Here is an 18,699-nt window from a genome sequence, read left to right as displayed (position 1 = left end):
TTTTTTGTACCACTTATTATGCTATATTAGAGGCCCGATGCATGAAATTCGTGCAAGAGTAGACCTTCCTTCCCCTGGCTGCCGGCACCGGCTTCCCTTGCAGCCCTGGCTTTGTCCAGAAGGTCGTCCAGAAGGATGTCTGGTCTAATTAGCATATTACACTTTTATTATTATAGATAGTGTGTCCCTGTGTTTATGATGCCCACCTCCACCCACTAGGCTCACTCTTCCTCAAGGCCCAAAAGGGTCCTTAAGGGACCAAATCTTATTCATCCATCATTCCCAGAACCTAGTATACCTGTAAATTAATCTTTGTTTTGTAGATTTTTATCAAATGAATGAATAAATGAATGGCCTCATTCATTCATGAAATTATTCTGCCAGCCAAGACAGTGGCTCCAAGAGATAGCAGCAAAGGAGTTAAAAGGCAGGAAATGAACTCGGCTTTGGAATAAAGCCCCATTAATTGCCATCTTACCAGAAATCCTCTTCCCTGCAAATCCGCAGGCTGTAAATTAAGATCTGAATTGTTGTTTTGAGCGCAGCTTTCTCCAAACCGCAGATTTGCAAACACTTCTCTTCCCGGTAGCTCGAGGCCTCGCAACAGTCTTGTGCTATTAAATCTTGCTGAAAAGTGGGCTGAGACCACTAGGTCTCCTGTGAAAATTACCAGACTTGTGGATGGCTGGTGTGGGAGTTAGCAAGACGCCTCTGCCCCTGTCACCAGGGAGAGCCCAGCCACGAAGAGGCACCTGGGAAAGGAGAGTCTCTGGCCACAGGATGACCTGCAGAGCTGGGGGAGCAGAGGAGAGGACGGGAGTCAGCAGGTGGCCTCCCAACGTGGAGAATCCAGGCCCACAGTGTCCCTGCCTGTTCCGCTCCACATTCCTATAGCTGCTTAGGAGAAGTCTTTCCAACTCTGTGCTCCAGTTGCTCCAAGTGGTGGCTGGGACTAAATGTGCTCCTCCCCAAAGCCAGGTGGATCTTCATGCAGTGATTTCAAACTCATGGCAGATGAGAGAGGCCTGAGCCAACAAGATGCGTAATGCAACTAAGCTGTGTAGAAATGCCTGCTCCTGGTAGGCTGGGGCCCGCCCTTCCTGTAGAAGCACAAGACCACATCCTATGGTTTTCCCTTTGGGTCCATTTTGGAGAGATTCCCCAATTCATCCTTGTAGAATCAAGAGTGAAAGGCACCAAGCGGACCCCACTCGCCGTACAGATGAGGAAACTGAGGCTCACGTTGCTGATACCCTGTCTGCAAGGGCATGCCTCCAGTCTCATGAGTGCAGCCCAGCACTCTCTCTCATGGAACCACAGCACCCGTCAATCCATATATCTGCACACACCACAGTGTCCTTTCTGTGTCACTGATGACAAAGGCCATTTTTCACAAGAGGCTATAATCTGCTAAAATCTTCTCCTGCATTCCAGAGTAAAAGCTCCCATATTTCACAGAGCAGGTTAATCACAAATATCAAGCGATGAGGCCAGAAGAAGGGCTGGGAAGAGAAGGAACTCTCAGGTCCTCAGGTCCGGGGAAATTTCTACAGTGGGGCCTGTTTTGCTTCCTGTGCTCATCCTATATATTAAAGAGCTAATATGCAAATGGTCGCCATGCCCTGGCACCTGGACCAGGGGACCTGAGGCCACATCCCTCCCCACCCTGCAGGGCTTGATGGGGGTGGGGCCCGCCATGTCTGGGTCTCACGCGATTTCAAGACATGCAGGGGTGGGCGGGAACTTAACTGTAAGTCCTGTGGCATGCCCCAGACTCTGACAGGAGGGAGATTTTCATATACATTTTACTAATTTTCTTTCACCTCTGACACTTCTATTATAAAGGGCAAATATCAATATTAAAATATTTCCTCTAATTAATTCCCTTTTAATGTGCACAAATTCCATGCACTGGGCCACTGGTGTATATATATAAAAGGCTAATATGCTAAGTGTCCCTCCTACCCCTCAACTGGTCACTATGATGTGCACTGACCACCAGGGGGCAAACACTCAACGCAGGAGCCGCCGAGCTGCAATGACTTGGCAGTGGTGGTTCTTGGGCGACACACCCTGAAACCAGAGAGGAGGGAGCCCAATTCCTTGAGGGGCCACACGATTCCACCTTCGACTATGGGTTATGTTGTTGCTGGGGCACTGTCGGCGCTGAACCTGGTTTACTGCACACTTGCATTTGTGTTCCACACCCTGTACGACAGCAACTTTGCAGAGCACCCTCTCGCACTCCGGGACCCCTCGGGGGATGTCGGAGAGCCGGTTTCGGCCTGATCCCCCCAGGCCAGGACAAGGGACCCCACCTGCCGGAGGGACCCCGCTCACTCCACAGATGCTGGGGAGGCACCATGGGAGGTTGGCTCCAGGGCATGTCCGGCCCATCTTGCCCAGTCCTGCCCCACCAGCTGCCTTCTAATTAATTTCCTTTCAATGTGCATGAATCCATGCACTGGGTCACTAGTATAACAATAAAAACCTCCCAGAGGCTGGTAACATTTAGCAAAACTCTTTTCAATACCTGGATACAAAAGAATATTCTCTTCGAACCCATAGACAATTTATTTCGGAAAGGTAATTGATGAGTTATTTACATTAGTCTCCAGTGTCCAGCGCCACCATCATTGAGATGAAGTGCCCGGGACAGAGTGGGATCCCATAATTACTCTCGCATGTGTTGCATGTTGCAGGGAAAGAAAACATAATGCAAAGTGCTTATATATTTCAGCGGCATAATAGCTTGATGAAGATTTCTAAATTTTTCAAAATGTCATTTCTTTCCAAAAGATGGATTATTTCTGCTGGGGTTTAGTCTACCTAATTATTCCTGCCTTGATTACTTAACTACTCCAGATATTTCATCCCTCCACGCTCTTATCATGTTCCGCATGTTAGAAGAACCGAGGCCGCTTATTAGCACAAAGTAGACAATCCTGTTTCCTGGCAGTTATTGTGGGAGCGAGGGTTACAGAAAAGAGCCCTCAGAAGCTCTGCCACGAAGCCACAGCCGCAACCAGAACCTTATGGCATCTTCTAGGCCACGTCTCCCCACCCCTCCCCGGAGTCAGAGCAAGTTCATTCCTTTACTCTCCCCCTCTCTGCCCCTTGCATCCCATGGGCCTTGGCTATGGGCTCTGCGTTTCTTTCTCCAACGTCAGCCTTGGAGGACCTCCTAAGGCAGAGACAGACAAGCCTCACCCCCAGCGTGTTCGGCTGGGCAAGGCTTGGGTGGGGTTAAGTAGGGGTGAGTGCAGCCCCCCTCTCTCCTCCCTTCCCCATGCTGATGCTGCTGGTCCTGGGACCCCACTTTATGACAATGATTTTCTTTCCTTTTTAAAAAAATTACAAATTTAATGCTGTGGCTAGTGTCTATATTAGGTTGGAAATCGGGACCCAATGGCATTTACTTATTTTGATTTTATAAATAACTGGGCAATCAGCTCTGGGTTCAATGAGCAAAATAACTAGGCAAAAGGTTAAGAGCCTCAAAGTGGAAAGGAGGGGGAGGGAGGAAGGGAGGGGGGAGGGAGGGGGGAGAAAGGAAGAGAGGGAGGGAGGAAGGGAGGGGGGAGGGAGGAAGAGAGGGAGGGAGGGAGGGACGAAGGAAGGAAGGAAGGAAGGAAGGAAGGAAGACAAACATGGTTGGAAAGGCACCTTCGAGATCATATCTATGCCGTGATTCTAATCTATGCTCCGAAGAATGCGGGAGTGGACACAGCTGCACTACACGGAACATGGCTTCTCCGTGTTTTCCAATGACATGGGGACAACGGGCGACCGGCAAGCTCTGAGCCTGGTGCCTGCCCCGGGCGCACCTGTCGCGCCGACGGAAGGCCCGCAGGCCCGCGCCCTTTGGCTGCTCCCGCCGCCTGGAAAAAGGCCAGACCCCGGTCCCTTTGAAAGACGGTTCCCTGGAGCAATCCTGGCTCGCTCGGTTTAATTGTTCTCTCTCTCTCTCTCTCTCTCTCTCTCTCTCTCTCTCTCTCTCTCTCTCCCCCCCCCCCCCCCCCCCCCCCCCGGTTCAGCGGCCCGGAGAGATGGGAGGAGCGGGTTTCTGGTTCCCGGGTATAAAGCAGCATCTGTCGGGAGCCGCTGAATTGCGGCGGCGCCGGCCGGCGGTTCGCACCTGTGATGCAGGGGCAGGAGGGGAGGCGAGGGGGAGGGGATGAATGCAGCCCCTGCCCCCCCCCCCCGTAGTGGGAAAGCCCCTGAGACCTGGCTACTCAGCAGGAGGCCCAGGGGCCCGCACCCCTCGGAGCTGCTTAGAAATGCAAACCTGGGGCCCCACCCAGCCGTCCCGAATCACCACCTGCGTTTAATGAGATCGCGGGGCTCCCTGCTCCGGTTACAACGTGAGACGCGCGACCCGGGCGTTCCGGGCACGGAAAGGTTGAGAGTTCCTGCTCTCTGTCCAGGAAAGGGAGAGGAGGGGGGAAGTTCAGTCCCCAGTTTGGAAAAGGGGAGCGGAGTGTCCACCCTGAGGTCTGCCCGCTGCAGCCGATGACGGAGAAATTAACATGTGGCGCGGGCTCCGGGGGAAGGTTAGTTGGGGGGATCGCTCCATTGGTCTGGGGTGTAGAGGGGAAGAGAGGAGATCGGGTGAGTGGGTGCCACCCACACTCCCCGGCACCTGGGGCGTGATGGTGGAACTCCTACCCCCGCCTGAGAGGAGGCGCTTTAGCACAAAGGGGACGTGAGAACACGCGGCTGGAGCCGAGGGAGACACCTGGGAGTTTCTTAATGAGCGGGCTGCCACGTGGTGACTCACATTTTAACGCGGAAGGAAGAGAAAGCACGCGGTCGGTCACGGAAAGCGCGCCCAGCATCGCGGCATCGTCCCCAGGAGGACACGTGGCCGGGAGGGCCAGTGGAGCCCGCGGGGCCAGGGTCACACCATCCTCTCCTGGCCCAGCAGCAATTCATGGCAAGAACCAGCCTCCTCTGTGACTGAGCCTGTTAAAGAGGAAGTAATCCTAAAAGAAATGACTTGGATTTCGCCTGAGGGCAGAGGCGTGCACACAAGCCTTCCTCCTCCCCCATCTGACCCTCTCTTGCCCTGGCCTGTTGTCACCCTGCTGTAAGGAGGTGGCAGCGGTGAAGGGAGGGACGCTTGAATTAAATCTCATAAAATCCAAAGTAAGCGATACACCTCTGCACTCCCCTCTGGCCCTGCCATAGTGTTCTGTGTGCGGCAGGTGGACCAAGGGAAGACACACCCATCCAATTCCTGGTTGCCCCAGAGGTGCTCGGGGAGTTAAAAGACTGGATAATCCACTTGGGCCCAATCATGTTTCAATAGAGGTTACACAGAGTGACTGTGCAAATGGCATTTACTTAATGGTTTACATGGCCCCCTCATCTTCCATGAAGCTTTCGAGGTGATTTGCAGAAATTGTAGTAAATTAATTTCAATTTGAAAACGAAAAAATATAAAAATCAGGTTCCGTTCCAGTATAAATTAGGATTGGAGGTCAAGATTGGGGTAGATGGTGACACTTAATAAGAAAAATATAAAGTACTGTTCTCACACTAGAAAGCAGAAGCCCAGATACAGGGTGTGAGGAATGTAGCTTAGCAACATCCAGATTTTTTAAAGAACAAACCTGTAATGGACAGTAAGCTCAGCATGAGCAAAGAGTGGAATATGATGGCTGGAAAAAGACAAGGGTTTCAAGTTCAGGCTTGGAGACCAGAAATCCAGCCGAGGGCTAGGTTTGCTGGGCCCAGAGAGGCCGTAGATGAGTTCAGTCCTGGGCGTGTTCGGTGGAAAGGCCTGTGAAGTATCTGAAAGCAGAGATGTCAAGTGGAGAAGTCAGATGGGAGGCTTTGGATTGCAACTGAGAGGTTTGTGCTGCAGACCAGGGGGTGCGAGGGTCCTCAGGAAGTGCCGAGTGAGAGGCCTAGAGAGGCTGGAGGTTGGTATGAGCATTGAGGCATGAAGTTGAAAGAAACAGAGGAGTCTGCAAAGTGTGCTAGCACAGTGGCTCTCAGCCTTCTGGCCCTTTAAATGCAGTTCCTCATGGTGTGACCCAACCATAACATTATTTTCGTTGCTACTTCATCACTGTCATGTTGCTACTGTGATGAATCATCATGTAAATATCTGATATGCAGGATGGGCTTAGGCGACCCCTGTGAAAGGGTCATTCCACCGCCAAAGGGGTCGCGACCCACAGGTTGAGAACCTCTGTGCTGGCGAGACAAGCCGGAAACCAGGAGAGAATGTCCACATAGGCCAGTGGCCGGCAAACTGCAGCTCCACAAAATACCACGTGCAGGTGTACACGTACAGTGTGATTGAAATTTCGTGGCCCATGCACAGAAGTCAGTATTTTGTGGAAGAGCCACACTCAAGGGGCCAAAGAGCCGCATGTGGCTCATGAGCCGCAGTTTGCAGACCACTGACATAGGCTGCGGGAAGAGACAGGGTTTTCTTCTTTCTCGAGGCTGAATAATATTCCACCGCAGGGTGGCCCAGGCAGACATCATTAAACAACCTGTAACCCACATTACAGGTGCCCATCGATGGACATTTAGGTAGTTTCCATATCTTGGCTATCTAGCTATAATAATAAAAATGTAATATGCAAATCAACCGAATGGCCGAACAGTGGAATGACCATCTGGAAATCTTTCCGGACAACCTTCCGGACGAAGCCGGGGCTGCGAGGGCCTACTCTTGCACGAATTTTGTGTATAGGACCTCTAGTGGTAGATAATGCTGCTATGAACATGGGATGCAGATATCTCTTAAGCAGTGATTTCACCTCCTTTGGATATATACTCAGAGTGGAATTGCTGGATCACAGTGACTGTGCCAATTTCCTGCCCCCAGGGCAGTCCTTTTTGGCGACACCCAGCACTGCCAATCTACACAGGCTAATCTCCATGGGGGCGGGGGGGGGGGCGCGGGGGGGGAGGAGGGCTGGGCCTGTCAGCCAGCGCAAATTCCCAGCCCTCCCAGTTCAGAGCCATCCTCAGAGCCAGTAAAGGTACATTTGTTGAGGTAGTGATGGCGTGCCAGACTCACCAAGACAGCCGGAACTGGGCCTGCGTGACCCTCTGGAAGCTTCTTAACCTCTGGCTCTTTTCCTCACCTGCAAAATTGCAGCTAACAATGCTTTCTTTCACAAAGTTGTCACGAGGGTCAAATACGATACTGCAGAGGAAAATGCTTAGCTTGGTGCCTGCCTTGAAGCAGAGATTTAGTAAATATCAGTTCGAACTGAATAAGAGTCTGAAATTGTTCACCAGGTCCAAGCGTAGGACCGCACCCTCCACCCTGACCTGACCACCTTCCTCCAGGTTACGTCAACACCTTCCTCAACACCCCTGAATGTCAAGGAAAATGTCACGGGCGCTGTCAGCGCCTCGCCTGGATCCCCTCAGCCTAGCCCGGAGGTCACACGCCAGCTGCATTTCCTCTCCCTGCCGGAGGGCACTCTGCAACGGCCCTCAGACGGTGAGGGCCAGGAGGGGGTGGAGAAAGGCCCAGCTTCCTCACCTCCCAATGGGCCAGCTTTCAGCCATATCCCAGCCCGCCTGTGAGAAGGGCCGTGTGGGACAGAGCCCTGGTGTCCACAGCCCTTCCTTGGCCTGCCTTCCTGTCTCACTTCCTCTCACTGTGCTTCTTGGGCTCACCTCCCACATAAACTGCTCGCACTGAAACCCTCCCCTCAGGTCCGCTTTTAGGGCCACATACACTCAGCCCAAGAGCAACAGGTGGAGGTAAAGCACACTGAGCTTGGCTAGGTCCACGCGGGGTACCCCCTGCCCGGGGATTAGAGCATTCAGCCTCCAGGTGTCTGAGGGCTTCCTGGGGAGAAGCAGCCTTAGGGATGAGAGAACTGACAAGCTGCGGCTTGGCCCTGTGCCAGAGCACGAAGCTGCTTGTGAGGATGGAGTCATCTGGCACTAAAAGCGTCCTCCTTCCCAGCCCACTGGGGTTCTGCCTGCACCCATGGGCAAAGGGCTTTAGAAGAAGAACAAGGCTGATCTAAATGACTGAGGCACTGGAGCCTCTCACCCCTGCAGCACTGATGGCCTGAGAGAAGGCGGAGATGGGCCCAGAGCTCTTGACTGGAACCCCATCAGGCTGTTCTGAGTGGCAGTGACACGCCTGGCCCCCAGTCCCAGCAGCCTTTGCAGAGATGGAGGGAAGCTTTGCAGGCTTTTGCCTCCACTTCACACCCATTAGGTGGGTAAGTTGGAACCCTTGTGCACTGCTGGCAGGAATATAAAATTGTGCTGCCGCTGTGGCAAACAGTATGACAGTTCCTCCAAAAATTAAACATAAAGTTACCACTTTAGGGTATTTATCCAACACAATATTATTCAGTCGTAAGAAAGGAATGAAGTATCGACAACTGGGACAACATGAATGAACCTTGTGGACGTCATGCAAAGTGAAATAAACCTGACACAAAAGGACAAATATTATATGATTCCACTTATATGAAAATATATAGTCGTCCAATTCATAGAGACAGAAAGGAGAATGGTGGTTGCCAGGGGCTGGGGGATCGGGGAGAATGGGGAGTTGGGGACAGGGTTTCTTTCCATTTGGGAAGATGAAAAGGTTGTGGAGATGGATGGTGGTGATGGCTACACAACCATGTGAATGTACTTCATGCCACTGCACTGTCCCCTTAAAAATGTTCAAGTGTATGTTATGTATATTTTTCCAGAATTTAAGTAAAATGCTTCCAGCACCCTCTGTCCTCTTCTCAGCACCCCTGCCCTCCTGATGCCCTGAGGACAGCCAGCGCGTATCGTGGTTTCTGATTCTCCCCTGGCACCCAGAAATTGACAGCCAGGTTGCAATCTGAACTTGGACTTTTAATACCTGTCTTGGGTTGGTTCCCTGAAACAGAAGTGAGACAGGGATTCATGCAAGGGAAGGGGTAAGGAACGCCTCTCGGGAGGAACCAGGAAGGAGGAAGAGGAGGAAAGGGGAGAAGATGCTGAATAGAGCTGTGGGTTCAGCTGGAGTCTCCCCTCCGCTTCATCCTGTGGGGAAGTCTGGAGCATGAGGGCACCACTGACTTGCCCACCTGAGGCAAGGGGGTGGGCTTTCTGCCTCCACACTAGTCAGTCATTGGCTGCTGGCCACTGCAGGGCGTGGGGACATGCCTTGCTCATTCAGCTTCCTACCAAGAATGTAACTTTAAAAACCTGTGGATGACCTGCCATTTTTAAGCATCAGTTCACTTTTTAGCCCTCCTGACACCGCTGGTACTGTTCTTTGCAACTGTTTTGGGGGGTTTTGTTTCTTTGTTTCTTATTGGCAATATGTCAGCTCTTCTGCATGAGTTTTGCCACAAGAACACCTGAGTTCCCTGGCGCACTGGCTTCCAACCAACGAATCAGAATCTTGGAGGTAGAGGCAGGGGTGGCGAGGAGCTGGGGGTCTGTAGGGCCCTTAAGCCTGAGAACTTAAGTCTTTTGAGACCTGAGCAGCCCACTCCTCATAACCTTAATTCTCAGAGGACAGACTCACCATCTCCCACGGTCCGGACCTGCTCCTTTAACCAAATGGTTCCTCCTTCTTGGTTTGAATGAACTCAAGAGCAGCAGTCCTTCTGTCACTGCTCAGTCCTGCAGGAGGTGAAACTGTCAGCAAGGCAAGCAGAGAGTTTGTTCAGATGCTCTGCTTTTCAGAACAGCTGTCCAGCTGGTGTTGCGCCCCCCCCGCCCCCCCCCCCGCCCCATCAGTAGGTGTCTCCACTCCAGGCCAGTTGTGTGGTCTCGGTCAGGAACCCATCATCAGTTTCCCCCACCTGGTCTGCCAGCCTTGTAATATGCTCCTGTAACAATAGGGCTTCTGTTGCCCTTGCCTTTGATCTCCACCCACACGCTTTCTGACACAGCCCCACCCTCGGGACTGTGGATATCTATGTGGGTGTAAATCTTTTTTATCACGAGCTGGGGTTTCAGCTCCAGCTCCATCTGCCTCACCCAGGATGACCCTCCTGCTCAAGTGACTTTGGTCATAGCTAAGGGTACTGATATTTTAGACAAGGATTCACATGCAAGTAGTTTCTTTAGGAGATGATTCTGAGATGCCCCAGAAGTGGAATAGAGAAATGAGACAGAGAAGCAGCAAATACAGGGAGCCTTGTCAACCACCAGGGGTAACTGGCGCTCGTTCCACTGTAGAATAGTCTAGAAGAAAAGCCTTACAGTTATCCTACCAAAGGAATCGGGGGGTGTGTTTGTACACTAACTCTCCTCAGTCACTGGGCATTCATACCCAGCACTTCTAGCCAGTCTCATCTGTCAAGGCACAGTGGCACCCAGGCCAGAGAAGTCCCCAGACAAAAAGATATAGGAGCTGGCATTTGGAAATGCGCTGAGATGGTAAAAGGTATGTCAGCATCTGCGCCAGCCAGGCATGCGTCTCCTGAAGGAAGGAAACGCACTGCTCTGCCAGAGTTCCCAAAGCTGGAACCAAGAGATGCAGAAAACACAGGCCTGTAATTGCTTGGCTTGGAAAGCTTCACAGAACTGGGATGAAGCAGCCATTTTCAGCTACATCCATGCTGATGAGTAAACAGAAAAGTCCATCTGCAAAAGCAGGGGAGAGGGAAAGATGAAATAAGAGAAGGTGTGGCCCCAAGAAGGAGATAAGAGGTCCTCAGCCTTGGACCCTATAAGCTTGTTTGCAAGGCCCATCCCCAAACCACTGTTTCTTGTGCCGTAAGATGACCCTGTATATTTGCATAAAGGCCTCTTTGTCATTTTAATAAAGGTCTCTTTAATTGAGCCGATGTACTAGTAAGTCGGCTCCTGTTCTGCCCAAACAAAAAGCTTTGACTGAGACCGCCTCTGAGGGCTTCTGTCAATATCTCAAATTTGTTTTGTTTGTGCTAATGCTCTGTACACAGGTATATGGATTTCTAAGGCAATAGCACTGTTCCTAATGCCCTTTCCAACCACTTGCTTGAATTAATTACATGAGGCATGTCTCCCTCGCCTTCTCTCTCCATTTCCCTTTGGCCCAGATCAGCACTCACTGCAACGTAATTCTTCTCTGTCCTCAACACCTCCAGCCCAAGACACTCACCACATTCCGCGTCCTGTGTGAGAAATTCACTAGGAACTTGGTCTTGGAATGTTTCCATGGCCTGCGCTAAGTGTTTCACAGGCAGGCTGATGACATGATCTTTAGATACCATATGATCACGTGATTAGCCAGACCTCAAGAGAACCGGAGACGGCTCTCAGAGCCGAGTCACCGAATTTCCTTGGGGTTCTTTACTGCATTGGTTTGATGGATTCTGGGACTCAAAAGCAAAGACACAGCTCTGCAGCCCCCAGTCTTCTCATTCTGGCTAAAGATCTTTGCCTCCCACTTCAGACACCCAGTTCTGGTCTTGATTCAATCTCTGTCAGTGGGTCAGAGCGAGGATCCCTCGATGAAGGTCAGATTTTTGTGGTGTTTGATTTTTCCAATTTGCAAATATAGCACTATGGTAATAGAAGTGCTTTTATTTGGCCAGAAATCCTGCCTTAGCCATGTTTAATTGATCATTACCTTAGGAGTTTCAAATATTTCTTGGAAGTTGGTGGGAAATGAATACAAAACTAAATAAATAAGCATTTCCTTCTTTAAAGCCAGTATTTTTTATGTGCAGCAAATGCTTACCAGATTAAAAAGTCAATTCACTGGCGCCTACGCTACCAAAAATCCTGAAATAATGGGTTGCATTTTGGACACTAAGGTTTTAAGAAAAAAGTGCAAATGAAACAAATAGCACAGTTCTTTTAACTAGGCTGGTAGTATTGAACCATTTGGTGATGCAATTTATTTTTTAATTTTTAATTATAAAATTAACAGGTGATCATAGTAAAAATTTCAGACTTGATATAAACAACAAATAAAAGGTTTTCCTACCCCTTTCCCACCTTTAATCCCAGGCCCAGACATATCCTCGACTATCAGGTTTTTATATATACAAGTATATATACAGCATAAAGTTAGTTAATCTAATGGAATCATACTTAGCATACTATTCTAGCATTGGCATTTCAAACATAATTATGTAGATTCACTTTAAAAAAAAAAAAAAGAAATGTTATATCCTGGACTCGGTATAAATTCAGCCTCTGTCTTTTCAATCCATAGTTCTGCATGGAAAGAGTTGTTGTTCCGTCTATAGCCCCAAGAATTACAAAATACCAATTCACCAAAACATTCCATTATGTTTAGCATCCTATAGCGGTTAGCTTTTTCTGAATAACAAACTACCCCATAACTCAGTAGCTTAACACAGTAACCATGTGGGTAGCACAAGAATCAGTAGACTGGGGATTTGAACCAGGCTGGGCTGATCAGTTCTGCAGGCCGCAGGCAGGTTCACTCAGGAGCCTGTGGTCAGCTGCTAGGTCAGCTGAGGTCACAGCAGAGGCTAGGCCACAGTCTCCCATCATACAGCGGGCTAGCCCCGGGCTCATTCACATGGTGCTGGTGCACTTTGTAAGCCTCTGCTGTGTCACATTTGCTAAGATCCCACTGGCCAAAGCAAATCACATGTCCAAGGTCAAAATCAAGGGGTGGAGAATGTGTCTCTACTTCTTGATGGGAAAGGAAAAATTTGTGGCCATTTCTGCAACCTACCGCATATGTTGGGAGAGGGGGGAGGAGAGGCATGACCTCATTTAAACAGAAATTCAAATTAACCAAAACCCACCCTCATCCGAAATGTTTTGAATTCTTCAAGGGTTACACAAGAAGCAGGAATAAGAATGCAGTCTGTTACACAGAGCTGGGCCAGTGTGGCACCAGAGGGCTGGCTTTGAGCTGTGCTCTAGTTTATGCTAGCAATTATGGGTGCTATGCACATTAGAAACAAGAAAGGCAGCAAAGCAATGGAATCTTCTAGCATACTCTTTCTAATGTCCACAGAGAACAGGGTACAATAAACACAGAGAGACCACCTACGAACAGTATCCACAATCCACTTTCTTTTGAGGTTCGGTCATTTGGTTGAGAATTAGAAAAGGAACCCATTGTGATGGTATATAATACCTTGAAATAATAACAGAATTTACTTTCCTACAATTTTTCTCATCCCTCCAGTCTTTGGTGCATGTCAGTGGCATTCACAGTGCGGGAGGCAGAAGCGGGGGTGAGAATACAGCCACAAATAAAGAAGCCATTTGAGTTTCAGCACAGATTTTCAGAAAACTGAGCAGAGGCCAAAGTTGGAAAGTGCCAGGAAAATGAGAAGCGAAGGGCCCCAAAACAGGCATTGAAGCTGCAAAAAACAGAGCAGGAAAGAAGGTGTGTTCCAGGCTCAACGTAGCTCAAGGTAAGACCAGCTGGCCAGAGGGAGAATACGAGGGGAAGAGATTCGAGCTTAGATGCTGGTAAGTCTGCCAACAGAAGTGCCCCTTAGCTCATCCCCCACTAAGCCTGCCTGGTCCCTGGGACAAGGACAAGAGGGATGCCAGGGAAAGGACAGGTGAGTTGGGGTGAGTCCCTGAGTAGAGGAGCCTTTCACAAAAGCCCAAGGTCAAGCCAAGGCAGTGTCCAAGGGACTGAGTGTGTTGGGAGTGTGTGGGAAACTAATATAGGGTTAAGCCTCGGACTGACCTGCTGGCAAAGTCACAAACAAGTTCTAGCTTAGAGGGCACAATCCTCTTAGCTTAATTAGGCTTGACCTTATAACACTCCCTAGATCTTATCTGGGAATCTAATGGGCTGAGGAAGTGCAGGAAGTATAACCATGGTGTAAACAAGTGAAACTCACAAGAAAAGTGTAACTTTGGTAACCACTGCCTTGTTTACTGCTCACTATAAAAAGCTTGGTGAGGCCTGAGCACAGGGGAAGTCCTTCCTCTTGAGTTGGACTCTCCCGCCTGGTCCCCCAATATTCCCAAATTATTCTCGTGTCTTTTCTATTTCATTTGTTGTGCGGCTCCTCTTCCAGACCCGAACCCTGAACCACGCAGGACGTGGAGGGAAACACTTACGACATCTGGCGCCCGACGGGGACTCTGGAAGTGAAGGAAAAGTGAGGAACAAAGAATTCACCGTAAAGGTAGGAAAACTCACCGTAAAGGTGAGGGGTTATTTCACCGCACACAAACGGCCACAATCAGCTACAGTAGTCCGGAGCTGTAGGCGGTGTGGGAACGTTTTCTCAACCAGGCTAACGGGGCAGGATTCGGCTTTAAAAAGATAGATTCGGCTTTTTTTTTTTTTTTTTTTAAAGTAAGAAACTTTATTATAGACTTTTGAGTTGTATGTTTAAGGAGTTAAAAGTTTCAGAAGGTAATCTCTTATAGTTTTTGCATGTTGTTACAGATCATAACTTTTGTTTTCTTGAAAAAGGTACATTAGATATTGAATGCTTGCAAAAAGGTTAGAACTTGAAAAAAGGTCAGCAGCAGGGAAAAACTTGCCTCCAAAAACTGTTTTTCCTTGTGAAACACAGTATTTCATTTGCTAGAGCCTTTGAGAGAGGCCAAGGAGGATAAATCTCCTCCCCTTGCACCCTCCGCTCCTAAGGAGGAGCAGAAAGAAAAGAAAAAATGGGAGGAATGGCTTTCATGGCTCCCTCCACCTCCATGTCCTAATCCTGAAATGTTTACTTCTCCGTTAATAGAATCACCTGTGCTAAAAGGCCAAATTATAAAGAAATTGGAATATTAAAAGGTACTCTTTTAAATCAGGCAGAAAGAAAAAAGAGTGCCATGGTCATCCTAATGTGGTTTCTTGTTCAAATTAAAATCTTAATTTGTATTTGGAATCTAAAATATGTAATAAGAAATGAAATTCTGCTACCGAATCCACCTCTGGTGTGGAAAGATTCAAAGGTGGCAGGAGAGGGCAGAGCTATAAGCTCTCCCGCAATGAGATTACTTAATGTATTGTTTAAAAATTACCGGAGAACATGTCGGGAAGTGCAAAGTTTGGCCAAGATAACCTTGGGTGCTAGCCATAACTTTGGAAAGCGAAAAAGGAAAAAATTTAAAATGTCTTTTTCTATTAAGCATGACTTTGGGAAAAATATGCCATCTGAGTCATTTGCTGAAACTTCCCCCAAAGCAGGATGTGGGGAAAGCAAAGAAGGGAGCACATGGCGATCCAATATGGATGCCTCCTCCCCAAGTATTCTAATTTAAACTCTTCTTGTGATTGAAAAGTTTTACAAAATTTAAAAAAAAAATGCGTCTGGGATTTCTGTGCACGTGTAAAGAGAAAAACTGGCTTGGAACTAACGCGCGCATCGTCCGATTTTGGACATTTAGATAGAGTTTTGAGCTGAAATCTCTTCCCAAATGTACAGAATAAAACCCAAGACTGATTATTTCCTAAGAAAAATGGCAAATTTTACCCAAAGGAAAAAAGATGCTGGCTAGATTCTAGCAACAAGATTGGTATATTTCCATAATAAAGAACAGTTTTTAAATGCTAATGAAGGGTGTTAAAAAGTTAACTTCAAGGCGAAAAAGGAAATTCAGTAAAATTATCTCTTTTACAAAAATTTGCTAAAGAGTATGCCTTAAAATAATAATTTGGATTTGAATCTCAAGAATTATTGAACTATATTAATTATACAAATCTAAGTAGCCCAGGTAAAGGACGGTTACGCTCTTTAATTAAGGCTGGCTTCCCAAGGCAATTTCTAATGGAGGAAGGGCTAGCCTCCCTTCCCCCAACAGAACAAGCAGGTAGACCAAAAATTTCCTGCCAGTGGCAACTTCTAAAGACAGGCTTGCTTCCCAGTTTCCCATCCTTGAGAGCAATGGCAGCCTAGGACTTTGGGAGTTTGCTAAATTGCTAAATCTGCCTCAGGAAAAATCTAGAGGACAGAATTAAATCTGTTGGTTGATTATGTCTTGCATTTTTGAAGTTTAGTCTTAAAAATGTTATTGATTGAGAAATGCTAAATAAATATTTAACTTGCCAGCTAAGAATTTAAAGTTCTGGTTAAATAAATTGGGAGAAATCATATAATTATAGTAAAATTTCAACATTTGTCTGATTGAAAAAAGAGGGTAAATTCTGTGATCCCAACCAAAATTTTTATATGCTAAGATCAGTTTTAATTTAATTGATATCTCTTAATAATTATAAAAGGTATATAATCTTTAAATCATATATACACATATATATTTGATGGTCTTTCAAGTTGGATTTCAAAACCATAACCAAGGAATGACTTTGGGACATTTCACGGGCCCTGGAATGTTTCAAAAGTTTATTTCCTCTTCTTAAAAGATTTCTTAATAAAGCCAATTTAATATACTTGGAATCACATGGAAAGATTTATCAAATATAAATTAATAAATATATTTTAAGTTTTTGCCTCTAAGAAAGGGCAAAACAAGTTATTTTGTTGGATATTTCTTAAAATGCAGCAGAATTTTAAGATGTAATTTAAAATAGCAAAAGCTTCTTGCCGCTGCATTTTAAATTAGGCTGCAGGTGGGACAGCATTTGCACCTCGTGAATCAGACATAAAACTTTACTAAATTTACTAACTGTACCTACTATAAGAAGCCAGTATCTTTGTAAGCAATTGAATCCTAGTAAAGTAAAATTCTTCTAAAAAAGGTTACCGAAGGCTTCCCATGATCCTTCTGTATATGCGAATAAGCCGAAAGGGAATGCTGTTTAAAAATATTATCTTAAATTTAATGAAAAGGAGAAATTTTAAAATTTTGAAATATTTTCCACTAATATTTATAGGATACTCTAATGATTTGCTGTTAAAATACCAAATCTGAAAGTACAGTCACAATAAATGTTTAATGATTTTTACTTGAAATACATGGCCTTGCGGCACTATCAGTCAACATCCAGGAAGTAACCCTGTAGGTTACTTAGTGTAAAAGAAAAAGATTTCTTTTTAAATGGAAGTTTTCCAAGTCTAACCCAGCAGGAGGAGGACGAGTCAGACAACAAACAGCCTGGAGACCACCTGGGGCATGGTAAAGAAGACTGTACAGAGAACGTCTTTCTTGCCATGCTAGCAGTAATCATCTGTACGGTAATATTACCTAGGGCAAATGTGTGAGTATTTCAGACTTATACTCCTGACCCTTCATGGGTAAGAACCCTTATGTGGGCTGATCCTTCCAGGAGGACCACAGGTGGGGCAAGGAAGCATATGGACAAGGTATTATTACATAGTGTTGCCACCCAGCTTCCCGTTTGTATGACTAAATCAAGCCACTGCTCTTGTGTGTAAAATTCAAGAGAAGTTTTTGGCCAGCCTGGACCCAAAGAACAGGGAAGAAATGGCTCAAGTACATGTATTATCTCTACTTGCTCCGGGGAAAGGTGCAGAAAATATAAGTGTGCTAAGGCACCCCCCCCCCCCCCCACTAAGCCTTTACGTAAATGGTCTGATGTATAGAATCCCACTGAGGAAGAAGTTAATTGGCAAGATTGTTATAGTAATTATCCTACCACCAGCAAACTTAATAATTTTTTTTTCTTTATAGACTGGAGCCCTTATGGTTCTCTATATAGTAACAACCGCACCCCTAAATGGAAAGGGAATGCATCCTATCTATATGTTGAAGAAAATCACTCCATCTCATGGAGGAGACTTTGTTAGGCCTCAATTACAACATGACAACTGGCCTCTACAAAGCACGCAGTGGAAATTAGCTGCTGCGCTTGCACCTATACAATGGTATAGTTTCAATTATAGCTCAAATAGTTCCATTTTTGCTTTACGAGGAACTCTCAATAAGACAGTGTAAATTAAGATTATTGTTAAAATATTAAATTTGACAGCAAAATAGTTTTCAAATTAATTAAATTTGGCTAACTTGAAATAAGTAATTATTCAAAAAGTATTAACAAAAATGTTCATGGTAAACATGCTATAAACCTAAAGCATGTTCAGGTTCATTTTTTTTTGTATGCAAAAAATTAAAATTTAGAGTTATCTAGACTGCATTATAAATTTTCCAAACAGCCTTCTAATAATTAAGTCAAAAAAGGGGGGATAGTGGAAGAATACCATGTAAGGAAAAATATCCTGTAACTAAATTAAATCTAGAAAAAATTTTTCATTTATAATGCTAACAGTGAGTCACCCAGGAAAATACACATGGTGTCAAAATAAGCCAAAGGAAAATCATTTGGGCAAATATAAAAAGGACCCTAAGAAAAATTCCCTTTATTAACCTTCGGTAGAGATTATGTTTGTATATTTTCAGAAAACAAAGACCACGTGGATTGCTGCAACAGAGAGGAATTCTCAGGAATGCTTCAACCATAAAGACAAGAGGAGAGACAGTTCAGAGATGGAGATGCTGATGACGCTTTGCCATGCTAGCAGTCAGCAGCTGTGCGTCGCTGCAGGTTGCCCAGGATCAAACCAGAGAGGGTCGGACCTGCATTGCCACCATTTGTCCACCATCCAGAACTGAAATATCATTGCTGACATAAGGAACTGTCGGACATTGAAACTTGGACTCAGAACTGTTGGACATTGAAATTGGGACTTAAAACATTTCTTATTCTTGAAATGTTATGCTTAAATTTTAAAATGTTTTGGGTTACGGATTGGCATTGTTATTGTTTTATTAGCCAGAGTTTTGTTCTTGATGTATAAGTTATAGTAGCTTAATAATGAAAAAAAGGGGGAGATGTGGGAAACTAATATAGGGTTAAGCCTCGGACTGACCTGCTGGCAAAGTCACAAACAAGTTCTAGCT

This window comes from Myotis nattereri, assembly GCF_964212035.1.
Source record: "Myotis nattereri genome assembly, chromosome: X".
Classification (NCBI taxonomy): domain Eukaryota; kingdom Metazoa; phylum Chordata; class Mammalia; order Chiroptera; family Vespertilionidae; genus Myotis; species Myotis nattereri.
Note: the sequence above shows the minus strand (reverse complement) of the source record.